This window comes from Antechinus flavipes, chromosome 5 (assembly GCF_016432865.1).
Source record: "Antechinus flavipes isolate AdamAnt ecotype Samford, QLD, Australia chromosome 5, AdamAnt_v2, whole genome shotgun sequence".
Taxonomy (NCBI): domain Eukaryota; kingdom Metazoa; phylum Chordata; class Mammalia; order Dasyuromorphia; family Dasyuridae; genus Antechinus; species Antechinus flavipes.
In genome coordinates this window covers 292,633,701-292,653,626 of record NC_067402.1, presented here as the reverse complement: position 1 = coordinate 292,653,626, position 19,926 = coordinate 292,633,701, and the positions used below count along the sequence as shown (strand labels likewise).

Genomic DNA, 19,926 nt, shown 5'->3' with positions numbered 1-19,926 from the left:
TGTAATACCTTCACATAAACTGTCTGCGTATTACAGCATAAAATCTTCACAAACAAATGTAGGGAAGCGGAAATATCAAATGCACCATTTTTGACCATAATTCAATAAAAATTATATTCAATAAAGATCTGTGGAAGCTTTAGTGGAAACTAATTTAATCCTAAAGAATGAGGAACTCGATGGACAAATCATAGAAACAATCAATAATTTCATTAAAGATATTGACAACAATGAGACAATATAGCAAAATTCAGCCAGAGCAGTTATTAGGGAGAATGTTTAAATCTCTAAATGATTATATCAATAAAATGGACAAAGATCAGATCAATGGATTGGATATGTAATTTCAAAATTGGAAAATGAACAAATGAAAAAAATCCCTAAATACTGAAAGAGAAATTTGAAGGAAAAAAAATCAAAGATCATCATTAAAATTGAAATTTAAAAATTCAATGAAGTAATAAATAAACCTAAAAGCTGGTTTTATGAATACAATAAATAAACTAATGAAATTAAAGCAAGTATTAGGTATGGTATTCTTTTTGCCCAACTATATGTCAACAAAATTGAAAATCTAAGTGAAATGGATGAATATTTACAAAAATAAAAAGAGCCCAGGTTAACAAAAAAGGAAATAAATGTCTAATACAAAAAAAAAAATAAACAAATAAGACCAGCTAGATTAAGAAGTAAATTCTAGCAAACATTTAAAGAACAATAAATTACAATGTTATTTAAACTATTTAAAAAAAAAAATCTAGAGGAGTCCTACCACATTCCTTTTATGAAAAATATGGTTTTAATACCTAAAATCAGGGAGAGCAAAACAAAGAAAACTATAGTCCAACTTCCCTTATGAATATTGATACAAAAATTTTAAATAAAATACAACTAAAGAGACTACGGCATTATGTTGCAAAGATCATATACTATGACCAGGTAGGAATTATACCAGGAATATAAGGATGGTTCAATATTAGGAAAATCATAAGCATAATTGACCACGTCAATAACAAAACCAGCAGAAATCATATGACTATCTCACTAGATGCAGAAAAAGCTTTTGACTAAATAAAACACCCATTCCTATTAAAAATACTTGAAAGCACAGGAGTAAATGGAGCTTTTCTTAAAATAAATAGTATCTATCTAAAACCAAGAGCAACCATTATCTGTAATGGAGATAAATTAGAAGCCTTCCCAATAAGATCAAAGTTGAAAGAAGGACAGCCATTATCACCGCTGTTATTCAATATTATGTTAGAAATGTTAGCTATAGCAATGACACAAGAAAGAGAAATTGAAGAAATAAGAATGGGCAGTGAGGAAACATTCTTTGCAGATGATAGGATGTTATACTTGGGGAATCTTAGAGAATCAAATATAAAACTAGTTGAAACAATTAACATAACAACTTTAGGAAAATTGCAGGATATAAAATAAGCCCACATAAATCCTCAGCAGTTCTCATATTACCAACAAGAGGAGAGAAAGAGAGAGGGAGGGAGGGAGAGATTCTAGTTAAAATAACTGCAGACAGACAACAGAATATTTGGGATTCTATGTCAAGAAAAACCCAGCAACTACACGAACACAGTTACAAAATACTTCTCACACAAATCAAAACAGATCTAAACAACTGGAGGAAACCTAACTTGTCCTGGGTAAGTCAAGCCACTATAATGAAAATGACAATTCTATCTAGATTAATTTGCTTAATCAATGCCATACCAATCAAAGTATCAAAGAATCATTTTGTAGACCAAGGGAGAAAAACAACAGACGTCATTTGGAAGAACAAAAAGTCAAGAATATTAAGAAAATTGATGGAAAAAATGCGAAGGAAGGTATTCTAGTTGTACCAGATCTCAAATTATATTACAAAGCGATAATAACAGTTTAGTCCAGGTAAGAAATAAAGCAGTAGATCAGTGGAATACATTAGGTACACAATATGCAGGGGTAAATTACCATAGTAATCTAGGTAAACACAAAAACCCAAACTTTTGGGACAAGAAATCTCTATCTGAGAAAAAGTACTGGGAAAACTGAGGAGAAGTGTAGTAGAAACTAGGCACCGACCAACAAACATCTCATGCCATATGCTGAGATAAGATCAAAATGGGCACATGATTTAGACATAAAGGGTGATGCCGTAAGCAAATTGGGGAGCAAGGAATAGTTGTCAGATCTACGGATAAGGGAAGAATTTATGATCAGCGGGAGATAGGATCACTGGAAGCATAACAGATCATTTGGATTATACAAAATTTAAAAAGTTTTACATAAACAAAACCAATGTATCCAAAATTAGAAGGAAAGCAGGAAGCTGGGAAAGAGTTTCTCTTGTTCTGTCAATAAAAAGTTATTAAAAAAAAAAAAAAAGAAAAAGAAAGTTTCTCTGATAAAGGCCTCATTTCTTAAATATATTGAGGGAACTGAGTCAAATTTAGAAAAAGAGCCAGTTCCCAATTAATGAATAGATAAGAACAAGCAGTTTTCCGGAGAAGAAATCAAAGGTGTCTATAGTCATATGAAAGGATGCACCCGAATCATTATTGATTAGAAACACGCAAAGGAAAACAACTCTTGAGGGAAGCATCTCACATTTAACAGATTCGCTGACGTGACCGAAGAAAAGGAAAATGATAAATGTTGAAGAGGATGTAGAAAAGTAGAAACTCTTAATGAATTGTTGGCGAGTCCAACCATTCAGGAAAGCAATTTGGAGCTATGCCCAAAAGCTGTAAAATTGTACTTGGCCTTTGATCCAGCCATTGTGAAGGAATATGATTATACTATAAAAAAAGACAAACGGTAAGGTTTCAGAAAAAAAATTAAGAAAACTTGTATGAACTGATGCAAAGTGAGAACTAGTACAGTACAGCGTGCGATGTACGGTAACAGCAATACTGTATGTGAAAAACTCTGATTAAGAAAATAATCCCAGACAAGTCCATAGGACTCATGATGGAAGATGCTACCTCTGGAGAGAGAACCGATAGATTCTGAGTAGACATTGAAGCATACTTTTTTCTTTATTTTTCTTGCCTCTGTTGTTGTTTTCAGGATTTTACAAATGGGGAACCTGAGGCAAGGAGGATTACGTGCATGGAGTCACACGGCTAGTAAGTGTCTGAGACCAGATTTGAATCACAAAGATGGGTATTCCTGATTCCAGGTCAGGCACTCTATCCACTGCACAACTTAGCTGTCCCCCATTTGGGGGGGGGGGGGCAACATGGATAATATGGAAATGAGCTTTGTATGATTTTGCATGTATAATTCAATGGGTGGAAAAAAAGGTGGGAGAAGAAAATTCAAAGCTGAAAAGTTTTTAAGGGCTAAAAATAAGTCATTTTTTTAAAAAGCCAAGAACGTCCCACCCACTGCCTTCTAACACCCTGGAGTGGTCGGACACGCCTCCTTGTCACTCGTTCATGATTCCCCTTCTCCTTCCTGTGGCCACTCCTGGGGCTGATCTCTGGCTCCCGGCACCTGGAGGCCAGTGCTGAGGGAGGCTAAGGCAGGGGCACGGAGGCTTCCAGGCTACCACCTACGGGTGTCCGGTGAAAGAGTCAGTGCTGAATGGGCTCCCGGGCACCAGTGGTCCAGATGGTGACCTCCCTGACTCCCTCCCCCCAATGACTGATGGGTATGGAGTGAGGGAGGACCGCTGCCCCAGGAACTGGAGGACCCACCAGTGGGCCAGACTAAACCCATTCACCACCGGGTGAAGAAGCAAGAGGGAGACTTAGATTTGATCTAAGAACGAGCCAAGTCAAATAAGGGCCCCTCCCTCCAAGCAGAGGCGCAGCATCTCGGGATGTTATCAAAGGGATCCTTGCTCAGGTGAGGGGATTCTGGTCGTTTGCCCTGTCCCCTCACCCCAGGCCAATCCACCTCTATGTAAGCCATGGGGAGATAACAGTGACTGAGCAGTGAGTGACCGGATCAGAAGGAAGGGCCGCCCCCTCTGAAACCCCCACAAGCCGGCGGTCTGCGGGAGCACGGGGCGGGAGCCGGGGAAGGAAGCGGGGGAGGCGGCCACCTCCGACTCCTGGCTTCCCACCAGAGAGTGACGCTCCTGGGCCGGGATGGTCAGCCTGGCTGCAGGGGAAGGCGGCCCTCCGCTGGGCCGTGGGGCAGAGCAGGGGGCGGCCGGTGTGGGAGCGTGGCAGGGGCAGGGGGAGCGCAGGGAGCTGCCTCCGGAGCTTAGGGGGCCGTGAGAGAGAGATTAAAAGCCAAACATCTGCATGTTTCACAAAAAAATGGCTAAGTACAGGTCTGGTCATCTCACTCACACACACACACACATACTGTCTCCCTTATTAGAATGGAAACTCCCTGAAGGAAGGACTGTTTCATAGAATCCCGGAGTTGGAGGCAGGAAGGCCCGAGTTCAAATTCTGCCTCAAACCCTTACTAGTTGTATGACCCCGGGTGCCTCAGTTTCCTGATCCGTGAAATGAGGATAACAAGAGCACCTCGCTTCCAGAGTTGTGAAGATCTAATGAGATAATATTTGTAAAGTGCAAACTTTAGAATGTGCTACAAGTCTGCCTTTTTATCACCTAGCAGGGGACTGGCACACAGTAGGTGCCTAATATATGCCTGCGGAGTGATGAAGGGGAAGGTGGGGGAATGGCAGTGAGGCAGCGAGCTGGGGGGAGGGGGCTGGAAACAAGGAGGCTCATTAGCAGCACAGTGTTCGAGTCCAGCTGAGTGGGGGCGGGGTGGGGTCTAAGAAGGAAGGGGAGTCAGGTCCCCCTCAGTCCTCATTAGCATCTCCCCCAAGCCCAGCCTTCCCCACCCCAGGAGTGCGCGCCGACGGGAAGTCTCGCCCCGGTCTCCCCGGGGCCTTGTTAGTCCCTCTGCCGACGCCAGGGAGGGGGACGGGCACAGAGACACAGCTGCAGAGGTCACCTTGAACGAGCCCCGGACCCGAGGGGGGACGGTCGTCGGCAGGGCCAGAGGGGACCCCCGTGGCAGGCTCGGTCTCCCCCAAGCCCGGCCCGGCCACACTCGGCCTGGCCCGAGCCCAGAGCCCCTGGCAGCAGCCTGGCTCGCCGTGGGGAATGCCAACGGCAGGCTCAGTGCCCGTCTGGCCCGCTCCATGGCCACCGTTCTGAGGATTAGCAAGCGCCCCACTGGGACCCAGGCTTTCTCCAGATGTGACGCCTCTGCCCCTCGGCCCCATGGGATGCCGGCCTCCAGACTCGGGGACTCGGCCTTGGACAGACGTTGCGTGCGAGCAGGGACCGGGGGTCCGGGGGGCCTGCATCGGGCACCCTGAGACTGAGACTCCCCTTGCCCCACTGCGGGCAGCATCCCCAGGCCGGACATGGCGCGAGGTGCCCCGGAAGGCAGGCTGGATTAACCCCAAGCCTTACCTACGTGGAACGCACGTGAGAGGGGAAACACTGATGGCTGGCTTTCACGGCCGAGGAGACCCAGGCCCCAGAGCAGGCAGGCGACTTGCTGGGGGCCCCACAGCGCGGGATTTCCAAGCGGACGACCCCGATCACTCATTTGGAGCCGGAAGGACTTAGAGAAGGTCCCGAGTCCACAGCAACATTTACTAAGCTCTCACTGTGTGTCAGGCTCTGGGCTATGTTCTGAAAATAAAAAGCTTCATTTAAAAAAAGCTGGTTGGGTCTTGCAAAGATGAGATTTCCCAGTGAGCAGCTCACAGGCGAGGAAGCGGAGGGCTGCGGAGGGAGGGCTGCCCAGCTGCTGGGGAGGGACTCCGCGGCCTGCCAACACCCTCTGAGCCCAAGGCTGGAGCTTCCCCGCTACCCCATGCAGCCTCCCAGGATGGGACGGGGGGAGGGGGGTCCCTGGGGTCCGCAGAGGAAATCACTCTCTCCCCTGGGACTACTCTGCAGCCTGTCCGGACACAAGTACCCACTTCCCTCGCCGGGTCTCTGGGGCGTGACCGTCGGCTCGAGCCGCCCCCTGTCACCACCGGCCCATCACGGGCCCCCGGGGACCAGCGGGGCCTGTCAGCCCCAGGCTCCGAGGCAGAGGAGCCAGTTCAGAACTCAGAATAGACGAGTCATGGCAGGGATGGCAGGGGAGAGAAAAGCCCGGCCCCAGATGCATACGGAGGGCCTATGCACATCGCTGCTCCAGGCAGACATGAATCGTGCTGCTCCCCCATCCTTCGAGGCCCCAGCTAGAGCCTTCTCTGACCGCTCCAGCCCCCTGAGAACCAACAGAATCATGTAGATCCCCCTCCTCCCCGCCCCAGCCCCGGCTCAGCCCTAACTCCTCCCTGGATACGGCGCTCAGCTCTCCCTCTGCAGGGCAGGGCTTGGGCCAGGGCGCAGGTGGGTGAAGGGGAAACAGGAGAGGAGGAGGCCCGTTTGGAGGCCCGTTCTTAGCCGGGAAGATGCTAGAAATTGGGGGAAGCTCTGGACGCAGCATGATAGATCAAAGGCCAACTGTGTTCAACCTTGACCTCTAGAGAAAGACAGTGGGACAGCAAGAGCCAAAAGAGGGGCTCCTTCCCCAGCAGTCGGCTCCCCACTGTCCCAGTAGCCAAGGTCAACGTCAGGGGCTCGCACCATGTTCCCGACTCCCAGTCAGCCCATCATCCTTCTCCGGTGGGACAAAGGGGTCGGGGTTCCCGGGGCCCTCACCCTGAGCTCCTCCCCCCATTCAGTCCCCCCTCCTTCAGTCAGTCACGCCTTCCACCAGCCCACGCTCAGCCTGCCCCAGGAGGGTCCTGTGCATGGGACAGACCCGAGAGTTGGGTAGGAGGGGAGACCGGGGCCTCGGGATGGGGGTCCCCGCCGGGGCAAGGCCGGGGCAGGGCCTGAGGGAAGGGACCTGCTATCCCAGCCAGCCCTCCCCCTGGCCCCGGGGGGAGGGGAGGGAGAGAGAGCCATGTGCACCCAGGAGCCTCTTTCCAGAGAGGAAGAGAGCCCTGTAATCTGCTCATCAGCCTGTCAGAGAGTCAATGGTCACCCCCAAACTGGTCCTTAAGCTATCACGGGCGTCAGGGTAGCCTCCCCGCCTCCTCCCCGCTAATCACAGGCTTCTACACTGCAATTAACACCCGCTGCCTTCGCCTGCTCTCCGCCAACTGTCTGTCACACTCGTACATGTGCGTGTGCACACAGACCCCCAGACACACTCAGAGGTGTGCGAGGGGGACGCTCACCAGCACTCCCAGGATCTCACACAGACACGTGCACACACACTCTCCCTCCGTCTCTCGCTCTGTGTCCCTGTGTCTCTCGCTCTGTCTCTGTCTCTGTCTCTCTCCTTCTCTTTCTCTGTCTCTGTCTCTCCCTTCTCCCTTTCTCTGTGTGTGTCTCTCTCTTCTCTCTCCTTCTCTTTCTCTGTGTCTCTCTCTGTCTCTGTCTCTCTCTCTTTCTCTATTGCATGACTATATGCATACACTGAATGGAGGAGGGAGCCCAAATTCCTGGCCACCCCCCACTCTCCCTTCCCAATAATCCACTAACTAATCTCGTCTCGAAGCTCTGGGGTCATTCTTCTCCTGGATTGTCCCCACAAAGAGAAAGGGCTGAGACTCCAAATGGAGAATGAAGGGGGCTGCCGAGACCTCTGGGAAAGTGACCTTGTGAAGAGATCTGATCTTGTCCCTTCCTCTGCCTCCAGGAAGTGCTCCTAGACAGAAGAGGCCCCTCCCTGATTCTGTACCTAGATTCCTCGCTAAGTTCTTGCGGCTACAAGGAAGTCGCTGTTTAGGGCACTCCCATTCTTTCAACAAGACCAGAACCCTCAGGAAAGGAAGGGTCCCCCTCAGTCACTAACTCCCAGAGTCCCCCAAGCTGCATTTAGGACCGGGCTGACTTAGCAGATAAAGGAGCTGCCTCTTTGGGGAACCCAGCTCCCACTCGGGACAAGGACTCGCAGAAAGCAAAACTTTCCAAGGACTCGCGGCTCATTTTAGAGACAGGTACCTCACACCTAGGCCGTGCACCCAGTCCCACCTTCAAACCCCAAATCAGGACAAGAGGGAGGAAATTCAAGATTTCAGGGTCTTGAGATGTCAAGATCTGAATTCTGGATCTCAGCCTTATTTCCCAGAAATCTCTCAGGTACCTGTCCCCTTCTCTCCATTCCCACGGCCCTCCCCTAGCTTGGGCCTTTGTCACCTCCTGACTGGACCAATGTAATCGCCTCCTAATCTGCTTCCAAGTCCACCCCCCTGCAGTCCATTCTCCCTTCAATTGCCAAAGGGATCTTCCTAAAGCCCAGCACTAAGCATGGTGTATTTGCACAGATGGACTGGGGTTAGACACCAAGAAGAACTTCCTAGCTTGCATCTGGATGGAAGGGAAAGAAGGGAAGATGGGGAGGATGAGAAGAATGGGGAGCAGGAAACTAGGGGGCCAATCTGCCCAATCACATCAGGACCCGATGAGTGCCTTCTCCAAAGTCCCCTTTCTTCCCACCAGTTGCACTTTGTTGCCCATCTTTAGAATGGAAGCTTCTTGAGGGCGGGATCTTTCTTCACTTGTATCTATATTCACGTGTATTTGCTCTTAGCTCAGGACCTGGACAAGGCGGCGCTTATGTTTGCCTCTCACAGATCCTGGGCCTGCACCCAATGCTCCCTCAGCTTTCCCCAGAATAAGGGGAAAAAGGGCAAAAGGATTCACAGAAAAATCAGCTTCTGGGCAACTGGGTTCGCATTTACTCTTTTGTTCCCAAAACGAATGGTTCGAGAGCATGTGATTTGCTGGGAAAAAATAGATCCACGCGACTCCCGATCTTTTCTCCTCGGGGACGAGAGCCCTCAGTTAGACAAACAGTGGACAGGTGCACGTGTGCGTGTGAGCTAGGAATCCTGCGCCCGGCCGCCCGCAGATGGGGCCGGCCAGTGCTGCCGCGTGGGAGTCTGCACTCACCCGGGAGAAGTCCTCGGTGGGATTTCCAGGAACATGGACCGTCTGCTCGAGGGCAGGGGCAGGGCTGGGGGCAGATCTCAAAGCCCCTGGAAGATGGATTCTTCCCAGGAAGGGGTCTCCAGCTCCAGTCTGCGCTGGTCAGCTCTGGCCTCCTGTGTGTGGGGAACAGAGAGAGAACAATCAGCCGCTGAGAAGCTCCCAGCAGGCCATGGCCTGGGACCAGGGCCCTGCCCCCGCTTCCTGTCGGGCTCCCCTGACCTCTGGACCCCCAGCTATTAGGGCCGGCCCAGGCCCATCTCTGCCCCTTCCCCATGGCTCCGGCTCCCACAGAGCGCCTGGGCCTCCGAAAGAACTCCTTTTACCCTCACCCCTTCCTTTTCACAGACACCAGGCTATTGGTGGAAGGGCTGGGGTGAGAAGGCGGTACAGTGAACAGAACCCTGGACCTGGACTTGGGAAACATTATTGTTAGATGAGACTCAACTGGGGGAAATGGAAGCCCAGAGAACAGGAATGAGTGAGTGAGCAAGGTGGAGAAGTCAAGACCGAAGCCATTGGGCTGTGCCTGTGAGTCCCTTCCATGCAGCCTGGGCTCCTGGGCTGGTGAGTCCCTTTCGCACAGCCTGGGCTCCTGGGCCCAGCAACTCTTTCACCCAGCCTGGGCTCCTGGCCTGGCCAGTCCCTTTCACGCAGCCTGGGGTTCCTGGCTGGCGAGTCCCTTCCAAGCAGCCTGGGCTCCTGAGCTGGCAAGTCCCTTCCAAGCAGCCTGGGCTCCTGGCCTGGCCAGTCCCTTTTGCGCAGCCTGGGCTCCTGGCCTGGCCAGTCCCTTTTGCGCAGCCTGGGCCCCTGGCCTGGCCAGTCCCTTCTGTGCGGGCTGGGCTCCTGGCCTGGCCAGTCCCTTTCGTGCAGCCTGGGGTTCCTGGCTGGCAAGTCCCTTTTGCCCAGCCTGGGCCCCTAGAACTAAAGGAGAAATGGCCTGAACCCACCACCACCTGCCAGGCCCTCTCACAAGATGCCCAGAAATCAAACTCTCCCCTGGCTTTCTTCTCTGCTTGGTGGCCTTTCTCACCGCCCCCTCCCCAGTGGTCTTTGGGAGAGACGAGAAATACTCATTAAGAGCCAGGCTGGGCAGGGCAAGGCTGGGGGCAGTAGGAAGGAGATGAAAGAAGGCCATCTTCTCCCCCACCCTCCTGGCCAACTAATGGGGAGACAGGGGGGAGCTCTGTGCTCGGTCTCATTAAAAATAGCTTCTCTCTTTTGTTGAGCCTAGGGAGGGGCGGGGGCAATGTCTGAACCCAGTGCCCAAGGCCCAAATGTGCCCATTCCAGCTTGGGAGAGGATCCAGCCCTTCCCTCCCTCCGGGCACCGTCTCGAGCCTCCAAAGGGGCTCCCCATAAGCTCTGCCTCATTGCCTCCCATCTTTCCCCTCACCCCTCGGCCAACCACAAAGGCCCGAGTATAGGGCTGCCCCTTTTGGGGTCAGGAGCCTGGGCCCGGCGCCAACCCAAGCCAACCCTCTCCACCCCATGAATTATAGGGTGAGAAATTTAAAGCTGGAAGGGGGTTGACAAGCCTAGCTCAAGCCCTTCATCTTACCAGGAGGAGACCGAGACCCAGATTTTGAACATGCCAGGATCAGACGGAGCCGAAGGGAGCTCAAAGCCCCCTGTGTCCCAAATGGGGAAACTGAGGCAGAAAGCCTCAGTGCAAGATCACACAGCCACTTGGCTGTGGCTCCCCAAGTTCTTTTCACCATCCAACTCCCTCCCTGACACCCCAAATTTCTAGAAAAGGGCAACAAAAAGGCCAGCCCAGGCCAACTACTCCCTGCCTTCCTCCCACCCCCAAGGACTCCCAGAGGCAACCGGTCTATCCTCCCAACTTTCCTGAAGCCCTAACCGCAGAAAAGCTCATGGCTGACGTTCAAGCTTGAGGGGACAGTCCCAGCCTTCCCTGCCGACTATTTCCTGAATCCTCCCCTGGATCTCCCACCTCCCTAGACCAGGCAAGACGCCCAGAGAGGAGCCGCCATTGCCGGGCAGGGCTCTGCGACGGGACCGCTGAGAGAACCCTCCCCCACCTCTCAGAACCGCCAGAAAGGGGGAGCTGGGCTGCCCTCCCCAACCAAAGCTCACCCTAATCCCGGAAAACAGGCCGAGGCCCCGGGTCCGGCCCCCGCCCGCCTCTGGCCATGTTGACATAAGTCGGGGAGCTGCAGCTTCAGCAATATTTACTTTCCAGTGTCATGTTCCTGGTTCAGCCTCCTGTTCCCCGACCCGGACACCGGCGGAGTCACCTTACTTTGGAAGCCCGGGGGCTGTGGAGGGACGCAGGGCCTGCCCACTCAGCGGAGGCCCGGGGCCGCCAAGGCCCGACTTCCTGGACCAGCCTGGGAGCCAGGGGATGCAAGTGAGCAGGAGTCCCGTGAGGACTCTGGGGCTCTGCTCCCGGCCAGAAATTCATTCGTTCGTTCCCCACTTACACCCTACCTGGCTGCTGAGATTTCCCATTGAATGAATCCCATCACCCTGCCCCCTTCCCCCTCTTGTACCCCATTCTTACTATAAATTCACAAAACACATCCAATTATTCATTAGCATTTATTGTCTCCGGACCCCAGGGCTCAGCCTGACCCGTTTCCTCTCCCGAGTGCGGGTCTCTGCCCGGGCCGGGAACACTGGCTTCCTGCTCCTCGCCCCGGAACGGGCCTCCCAGAGTGACTCAGCTAAAGGGCTGCCCCACTGTCATCGCCCTGAACCCCCGGAGCGTCCTGCCGGGCGATGGATGTTCCCGGAGGGCCCGGCAGGGGGCTGGGCCATGGGAGAGAGTCCTGAGCTCTCCTAGGAGCTCAGGGGGGGAGGACAGAGAAGCCCGATCCCCTCTTCCAGCTCTTCAGGGCAGATGGGGCAAAGTCTGTGCACTCTGCCTGGCAGGGAGTCCCGAGAAGCCTGGAACCCAGCCAGCCCAGGAGCCCTGAGGACTCTCACGGGGAGTCCAACCCTCTCACCTTCCCGCTGAGGATACCAAGGTCCTACAGCAATGGCGAGTCCCACAGCTGCTGAGGGGACCTTCCTGTCTGGACCAGCGGGACCGCTGCTGCTCCTGGCACCTGCCACAGACGCGCCCCTCCTCCCACACGGGCCGCCGCCTGGCCAAGGAGGGAACGGGAACCTGCAGGAGGGGTCGCCCAAGAAGGGGGGTCGGTGACAGAGGGAACTGGGGACCCGGAGGGCCAAGTCCTAGAATGGGCACCGGACAGAGCTTTCTCTCTGGAGAGGAGGGCAGAGCCCTGAGCTTTAGAACGAGCAGGAGGCTACCAGCCGGGCTTGCTCTTTGGGAATTGGTGCCCCTGAGTGAGGCGGCTTGGGACCCCTGACCTTACAGATAGAGGCTCTCCCCGGATGGGAGGAAAGGATGCAGCTACCACTGGCCTCCAAAGCACGCAGTCCTTGACTTGCCGTGAGATATTTAACCCAGAATGGAGTTTGGAGAAGGAGGTAGCCCGGGTCTGAGGCGGAGGGAGGGGTGCTGGGACCTGCAAGTGGATTGTCGGGATATCTGGGCCACAGGTCAGCAGGTCGTGCTCAGGAACAGGGGCCGCGGGATCGCTTTGGTTGGGTGTCTGTCCTACACAGATCCAGCTTCTTAAGACCAAAATAAATCCTTAGATCCCAGGCCTGTAAACAGGAAATTGTGGTGGCTGAGCCCTGCTGCACCCAGAACTCCCCCAATCAATCCCTGTTTATTACAGAAAGAAATCCAGTGCCAAAATTCCATCCATTCTGGGAGCCAATGTCCTCCGGGCCGGCCACAAGAATTCTGAGGCAGCCCAGAGTTAGATCCACAAGCCAGGAAGCCCCCCCTGCCCAAGGGGCCTGGGCCAGCCGGGGGGCGGTTTGCAGGGCGGCGGGCCAGGCCCCGGGGCCAGCCCAGTGCAGGGGAGCCCAGCCTGCTGCGGGCAAAGGTGGGAACATGAAAAGATGGAGAATCGCTGACCTGGAAACACAGCCTTCCATCCGCTACCGCCCTGGGTCCCCGTTTTACTGTGAGAAGCTGAGGCAGCTCAAACGGGACATTCTGTCTGTAGCGAGGGAGATCCCAGGTTAAGGAAGGCGGGAAGGGGGCAGAAGCAGCGGGCAGCGGCCGACCTGCCCCTTCTCCAGCCCGACTGTGGCCTGGGACAAACACTGGGGCTCAAACGTCAGCTCTCCCCTGTAAAATGCAGGCAAGCATTGCCTGAAGTTCCCCCCTCCCAAGGGCTTATGGGAATCAAGTGCTTCCAAGAATCGTCCAGCTAATGTTCACAAATTAGACCTTGGAGAAGGGGGCCATTTTGGCCCCCTGCTCGTCCCCCCAGTGCTCTTCCTACAGGTTCACAAGAGGACATTTTCCCAACTGGATTAAATATTTACCAGAAGGAAGGGCTGGGCTGGGAATACCCTGGGGCCTTCTCCGGCCAGGGCCTGGGTGCTGCTAGAAAGCTGACACAGCTCGGGCCAAACCCCACGGCCACCTCCTGTCAGGCACAAGAGAGACCCGAGAGGGGGAACGACTAGGGATTGCCTCCCTCTTAAATGCATGAGGGGGATCAGACGAGGGGTAATCTTCCACACTGGAAATTGGCTGGGGAAATGGGGGCGCTAGGATGCTTCCCCAACCTTAGCATTATATGAACTCTAGTGTTCTGGAAACTAGAGACCAGTCTCAGCCGTCTCCCATATTGTCACCGTCACAACAAAGACCCAGGAGGGGAGAGGGGGAATTAGGAGGTATTAAATCCACGATGGGGGATTAGAGAAAAGGGGGTGGGGGGATAATTTTCCAGATAGACTGGAGATGAGCTGGGGGAAACAGGGGCACTAGGATGCTTCCGCAAGATGAGCTTAGTGTCATATGAACTCTAATATTCTGGAAACTGTAGGCCAGAATGGTCCTCACGAGCCCAATCCATCCCATAAGTCATGGGTCCCACAGATAGGCCCGGGGAGCACTCACGGATCACCTCCCCCAGCCCCCATATTAAAATCCCCCATCTGTCTCCCTCCACTTCCAGGAAAGCCTTCCAGCCAGGATTTCCAACACAGAAAAGAGAGGTGCCCCTTGTGACTTATGAGCCAAGTCAGGCAGAGGGATGGGTCTAAAGCCTAGATGCTGTGGCTGAGCAGAGGGCTTGATGGGATCCTCCTCCTCTTCCTCCATCTCCCCCACCCCCTCCTCTTTAATCCCTTCTTCCTTTTCTCCCTACTTTTCTTCCTCTCTTCAATCCCTCCTTCCTCCTCCCCTCCTCCTCCTCTCCCTCCTCCTGCAGAGCGGCCAGAGGATGAGATGGCCGCGTCCCTCCCCTAATCTCCCAGAGAGAATCGGCCTGACAGGATGCACCAGATGAAAAGCTCGGCTCCCCACAGCAAAGCACAGATGTGGCCTCCGAGGCTGGCCCGGGCCCAGGGGCAGCCCTCTCAGAAGACAGGGCCGGGCGGGCAGGACCCACTTCCTTTGGCGTGTGGCAGCGCTCCATCACTGCTCGTCGGGCGGCTGCTCCACCCCCCAGACCCTGGATGTGCGCCCGCAGCCCCCCGAGCCTCCCTGCTGCCCACGGGCCCCGAGTCCTCCTCCCGGCCTCTCCTGAATAATCTTAATCTTTATTCCAGATGGCGGCTCCTCCAGGCCCGGCCGGGGTCCGCTCCCCCTGCGTCTCCTAGCCCGGACATAAGCCGGGTACCCACAGAGAGCTCTGGGGGCAGGGCCCGCAGGCTCCAGCCTTGCCACTTCCTGGGGCCGGCTCCGAGCCGCCGGCGGCCTGTCCCCAGGGGCCCAGTGGGCCCAGGCCACGCTCCTCGGCTGTTTATCAGCAGCAGCGGCGGTGCCCCTCCTTCGGAAGCTCTGTGCCCTCCCAGGGCTGGCCCTCCCATGCTCAGGTCCCCCCGGCAGGGAACTGTCCCCAGAAGGTCGTCTTGGTCAAGGATCGGGGAAGGGAAGAGCCAAGGAAACCAAAAAAGGATGCGCCCACTGGCTTCTGCCCCCAACCCCCCACGCCCGAAAGCCTGCCCTCAAACTTGATTTAAGACATATTCTGGGCTCACTTCCCCCAAGAGCCCTTTCTGCACAGCCCAAGCTGGAGGTAACTGATGATTAGACCAGGCCCAGAGGAAGAAGTCCCACTCAGACCCGAGAGGGTAGCCCTGTTCCTTCGCCTTCCTGTGCCTCGGTTTCCCCATCTGTAAAATGGGAGGCAGATGGCACTGCCTTCTGGTCTGAAGCTTCCTCCTGCGTGAAGCCGGGATCCAGCCCCTCCTCCCCCCGGGGTTCTCTCAGCCACACTTTTACTAATATTAGGTGTGAGCTGCAGGAATAAGGAAGGCCCATGGGGACAGAAATAGGGAGAAGATGTGAAACCTGGAAGGGGAAGGAAACAAGGGCGGCGGGGAGGAGCCCGGGTTCCCTCCGGCACGCCGGGCACGGGTGCGGGCACGCCAGTCTGACCATGGCCGCGGGAAGGCCGCCGGGGGCTCCCGCTCGGACCCTCCGCACGTGTGCATACATGGGAGCGCTCGTTCCCCTGCTCACTCGTGCACACGCAGCCTCCCCCCACCCTGGTTCCCAGCTGCCACCTCCAAGCCGCCTCCCCCCCGCTCCCCTGGCATCCGTCCCCGCAGCCCGAGGTCTCTCCTGTGAGGGGCCCAGGGCTCGGGCTCCAGCCAGCCCAGCTCCTAAGCCCCCAGCGAGTGGGGAGCCAGCTCCGCTCGGGAGGCTTTGTTCCCACGCCCCCCTCCCCAAAGCCCAGCTGCCAGCACAACCTCCATCATGATCGGGCAGCTTGCCAGCTCCGGCCCTCAGTGCTTCCCTAAAGCCTGCCAGGCCCGGGGCCCAGTTCCGTACAGCTTGAGGGGTGAGGGGTGAGGGGGCAGAGCATCCTAAACCCAACCAGGAGGGTCTGGGCCGGACACTTCCCTGCGACCCCGGCCCTTCTCCTCTCAGGCCTGAGCAGGACGGCCTCCAGCCCCAAGTCTTGTCAATATGCTTTTGTGAGAGCAGCTCCTCCCGGGACGAGGGGTGGGGGAACACAGGCCGCCGCTGTAACCTTCCTTAGGCCTGCACCCTGTCCTCCTGCGAGCCCCCCAGGGCCAAGCCCCTGCAGAGGCAGGTGTAGACCCTCCAGACCAGAGCCAGGTGTAGACCCCCCTCCAGAACAGGAGCCCATCTTTCCCCTAGAGACACGCACTTCCCATCCGGCTGGTTTCCATTTGCTCCACTAGCTGAGGCTCTCTCAGGCTGGCAGGCGCAGGGGAGGGGGCCGGTGGGGCAAAGCCCCCAGTGCCCCTCCTGGTAGCAGGATGGCGATTCCCCAGAGGGCAGATGGAGGCAAAATGCTTCTTGCACAAACTCAGGAGATCCAGAGCTTCCCCTCCTTCCTCTGTCCATCTGTCTGTCTCCTTTCCTTCCCTTATACTCCCATCCATCATTTTACAAATAAGGGAACTAAGCCCCTAGAGGGGTCTCCCCTACATTCCCCCAGATACCAAGTAGAAAAGACTGGAACTCAGAAATATGGCCGCTGAGCCCCATCAGCCCCTACTTTCTGGCTCCCCCACCTTGCTGTGACCCAGAAGTCTCCATGCTGACTGGGAAGATGGGGGGGAGAAAGGAAAATGGAGTTGGGGGGGAAGATAACAGAGGCTGAGCCCCAGTCCAGCAGAGGAAGCCGGGCCATGTGGCGCTGGGGAACAGCTTTGCTGGTCAGCCTATCCCCCTTTCCTGGGTGGGAGTTAGTGAAAAGTCCTGCAGAGGAACAAGCACTAACTGGGAGGAGGATGGGGGCAGGGAGGGAGTCACAGGAGGAATGATGGGTAGGGGGGAGGTCTGTCTGTTCCCAGAAGCGAGGAGCCGGAGTCAGAGCATCCCGCGGCTCTGCCGGAAGTTGCTGACAAATGTTTGTTTTTTCTTCTTCATGAAAGTCAAACAGTGACCAAGGAGGAAACCTTGGGGGCTCCCCTCCCCCAGGTCCCCCGCATAATCCTTCCTGCTCTCAGGCAAAGCTCTTAGGGACCGCCTTGTCTAAGCAGCCTCATTTCAGAGAGGTAAACTGAGGCGGCCCAGAGAAGGAAATCCTTCCTCCAAAGGATTACAGAAACGGGGTTAATACGTTTCTTTGTATCAGTGCCCATTGTTTCCTGCATAGAGAAGACACCCTTGCCGCCCCATCCCACCACTGCCATAACTACCCCCACCGGCAGTGCCCACAGCCACGGAGCAGGGGCTCCCAGAGCCCTGGGAGGAGGGATGACCCCACTTTGCGCGGATGGAAACAGAGGCTGGAGGAGAAGCAGCTCAGCAGTTACCCTGTCCCTGCCAGGTCTGGGGCCCTGCCCCCCGATCCCCGCTGCCCTTCCTGAGAAATGGAAGCGTATCCAAGGCTCTGGGTCCTCCGTCCGCTCCCCAGGAGGGCAAGAGCCACCTGACCTCAAGGTAGGCCGAGAAGGTGGGCTAATTGGAGACCTAGAAACCATTAGTCAGCTGCTGCCCCTCCACCCCTGCCCCCAGCCAAGCCGCTCCACCCTGAAGATAAACAGTCATTAACCCCAGAGAGGGAGAGATGGCAGGGAAGGGAAGGGGAGGGAAGGGGGTGGGAAGGAGTCCTGGGTGTCCCTCAGCCCTAACTCCAACCCAGACCCTGCTCAGGCTAGAATGACTGATCTGCCATGCATGTGCACACACATCCACAGTTTTCTCAGTGTTTGTCTTTCCTCCCTCTTTCCCTCCCTTCCCTTCCTGTCTTTTCTCTCTCCCTCCTCCCTCTTTCCATCTATCTGTTCTGTATGTCTGTCTCTGTCCCTCCTCCCACTCCCTTTTCCTCCCCTCTGTCCTATCTGTCTCTCTCCTCCTCCCTCCCCTCCTTCCTTTGTCCATCTATCTGTGTCTCTTCCTCCTCCCTCTGGCCGTCTGTCTGTCCCTCCCTCCCCATGGAGGGCTAGGACACCCGCCCAGAGCTGGACAGAGCCTTTAAGACCACGGTCCTGCTATACATATCACACACCAGCTTCCACAAAGCGACAAAGGGGCAGACATAGGGCCCAGCAACAAAGCTGGTGGGGGCTTCCCTTCCCCTAGGAGGAAAGTGGCAACTCGGAGGTGCCTTAGAAACTATACACCCCAACACCCTCATTCTCAACAGGGGGAAACCGAGTCCCACGGAGGGGACGGGAGTCGGCCAGATTACAACGGCAGTAAGTGATAGAACCTGCATCCGAGGCTCTTTCTAGAACCCTCCAGAGCCAAAGGGGATGGGACAGCTTAGCTCAACCTCGAACTCGCCATGTCTGGGCAGGAAGTGAGGGCCAGGGGAGGGAGGACTTGCCCGGGGCTTGGGGCTGGAAGGGTATTGAATGCTGGGGCAGCATCCCTGGGTCCAAATCCACATTCTGCTACAGATCTCCTGTATGACCCGTGTGACCCTCCCTGCCGCTCTTGGGCCTCAATTTCCCCCTCTGTACGATGAGAAGCTCGGATGGGCTGGGGCTCACTGTGACGCCCCCCCCCCCTTTTTTTCTAGCGTATCCGCTCCCTCAGGCCCCAGCAACAATGGAAAACAAAAGGGGAACCTGAGACTGGACACCCTCTAGAGATGACTTCTTGCCCCTCATGGGGCAACAGAGGGAGGGAAATGACGTCCTGGGTGGAAGAGGAGGCAGGTGTTGGCTGCCAGCCCGTTCCCAGCACTTCCCCAAGGTCTGACAAACCGAAACCAAAAGGTGGCCGCCCTTTGTCAATGATCCCTGGCTGTGGGTCACCCTGGCCAAAGCTCTGCCCCTCTCTGGCCTCAGGCTCCCAGGCCGCCACTTCCAGCTCGGGCCTAACCACCTGGGAGCAGGAGCTATTTGGGGCTCTCCCCTCACCTCCCCAGCCCCGATGATCTGTGAGCAAGGGAGGCGGCGGCTGCTGGGCCTTTGGGACGTAATGCAAATGCTGACAACAGTCTCAGGGTTGGGGGATCGGGGAACAGCAGAGGGGAAGACTTGGGGGAGCTGGGGAAGGGGCCCTGGAAGGGTGACCGACCCCTTCCTCCAACGCAGTCCGAGAGATCATCTGTGCAAGACAGCAAGTGCATTTCTGGCCTGGAGCTCCTGAAATGCACAGACTTGGGCCGGATCAAGAGGGTCTGGCTGGCGAAGGGCCCTGAGACCCGGCCTTGGGCGGAGGGCAGGAGAACAGGGGGCAAGGTTGGTCATGCTACCAGAGAAATGATACCTGACTGCCAGAAGCCCGTTCAGCTTGGCTCCAAAGGGCAGAGCTGAGAGCCAACGTTCCTGACGAGAGCTGCCGCCCCAGCAGGGAGTGAGCTCCCTGTCTCTGTGGCCTTCAAGCACAGGTAGCTGCCTGGGAACTCGTGTTAGAAATTCCCGTTGAGGTTCAGGTGGGGTTTGGCTGGACGTCCCGGCCGGCCCGAGGGGCCTCCGTGGCCAGGGGGTTTCCAGGTCTGGGGAAGCCCAGAAAAGGGAAGACAACGATCCAGGAAGCTGCGGGCCACCTGCTGCGGCTCTGGGTCACCGCTAGACAAGATCAGTTTGTCCGGCCCTACTGCCAGGCCCGGAGGGGCCTTGAGCCCCAATATGGGAGCCTTTCCCCCTTTGACAGGAGAGGCCCTCATCCGACGTCCAAGGAACAAGCCCAGTCAGACTGTCCCAGCCCTCCTCTGAGCCATCCCTGTTCCCCAGCTCTGGGGAACCTCAGTTTCCTCATTTGTAAAAGGTTGTATGGTCTGGCCCTCAACGAACCTACTGTGGAAACAGTCTCACGCTGCATGGGACAAACATGGGCCAACTTGGTTAATACGGATGCCCGGCCCCAGGGGTCAGGGGGACAGAGGGGAAAAGGCTACGCCAGCTGGGGAGTGGGCCCCGGGGTCCACCAGGAGCTGCTCAGAGATCACAGAAGAAGAGATGGAGCAAGGGGGCGGCTGGGTGCGGGGAAGTATCCGGCGGCTCCTGTTACCATTTGAAGCTGGTGAGGGGCCCCAAAGGTCACCAAGTCTGACCCCCCTGTG

General features: G+C 55.4%; 1 protein-coding gene across 1 annotated transcript in view; it reads right to left on the bottom strand.

Annotated features, from left to right (window-relative positions):
- The window catches only part of PLXNB2 (plexin B2), a 90,100-nt gene that overhangs the window by 59,158 nt on the left and 11,016 nt on the right, over positions 1–19,926 (bottom strand). The window contains exon 2 of the mRNA XM_051962604.1: positions 8,889–9,040. The gene's annotated coding sequence lies outside the window, so the exon portion shown is untranslated. The remainder of the gene's footprint in view (positions 1–8,888; positions 9,041–19,926) is intronic.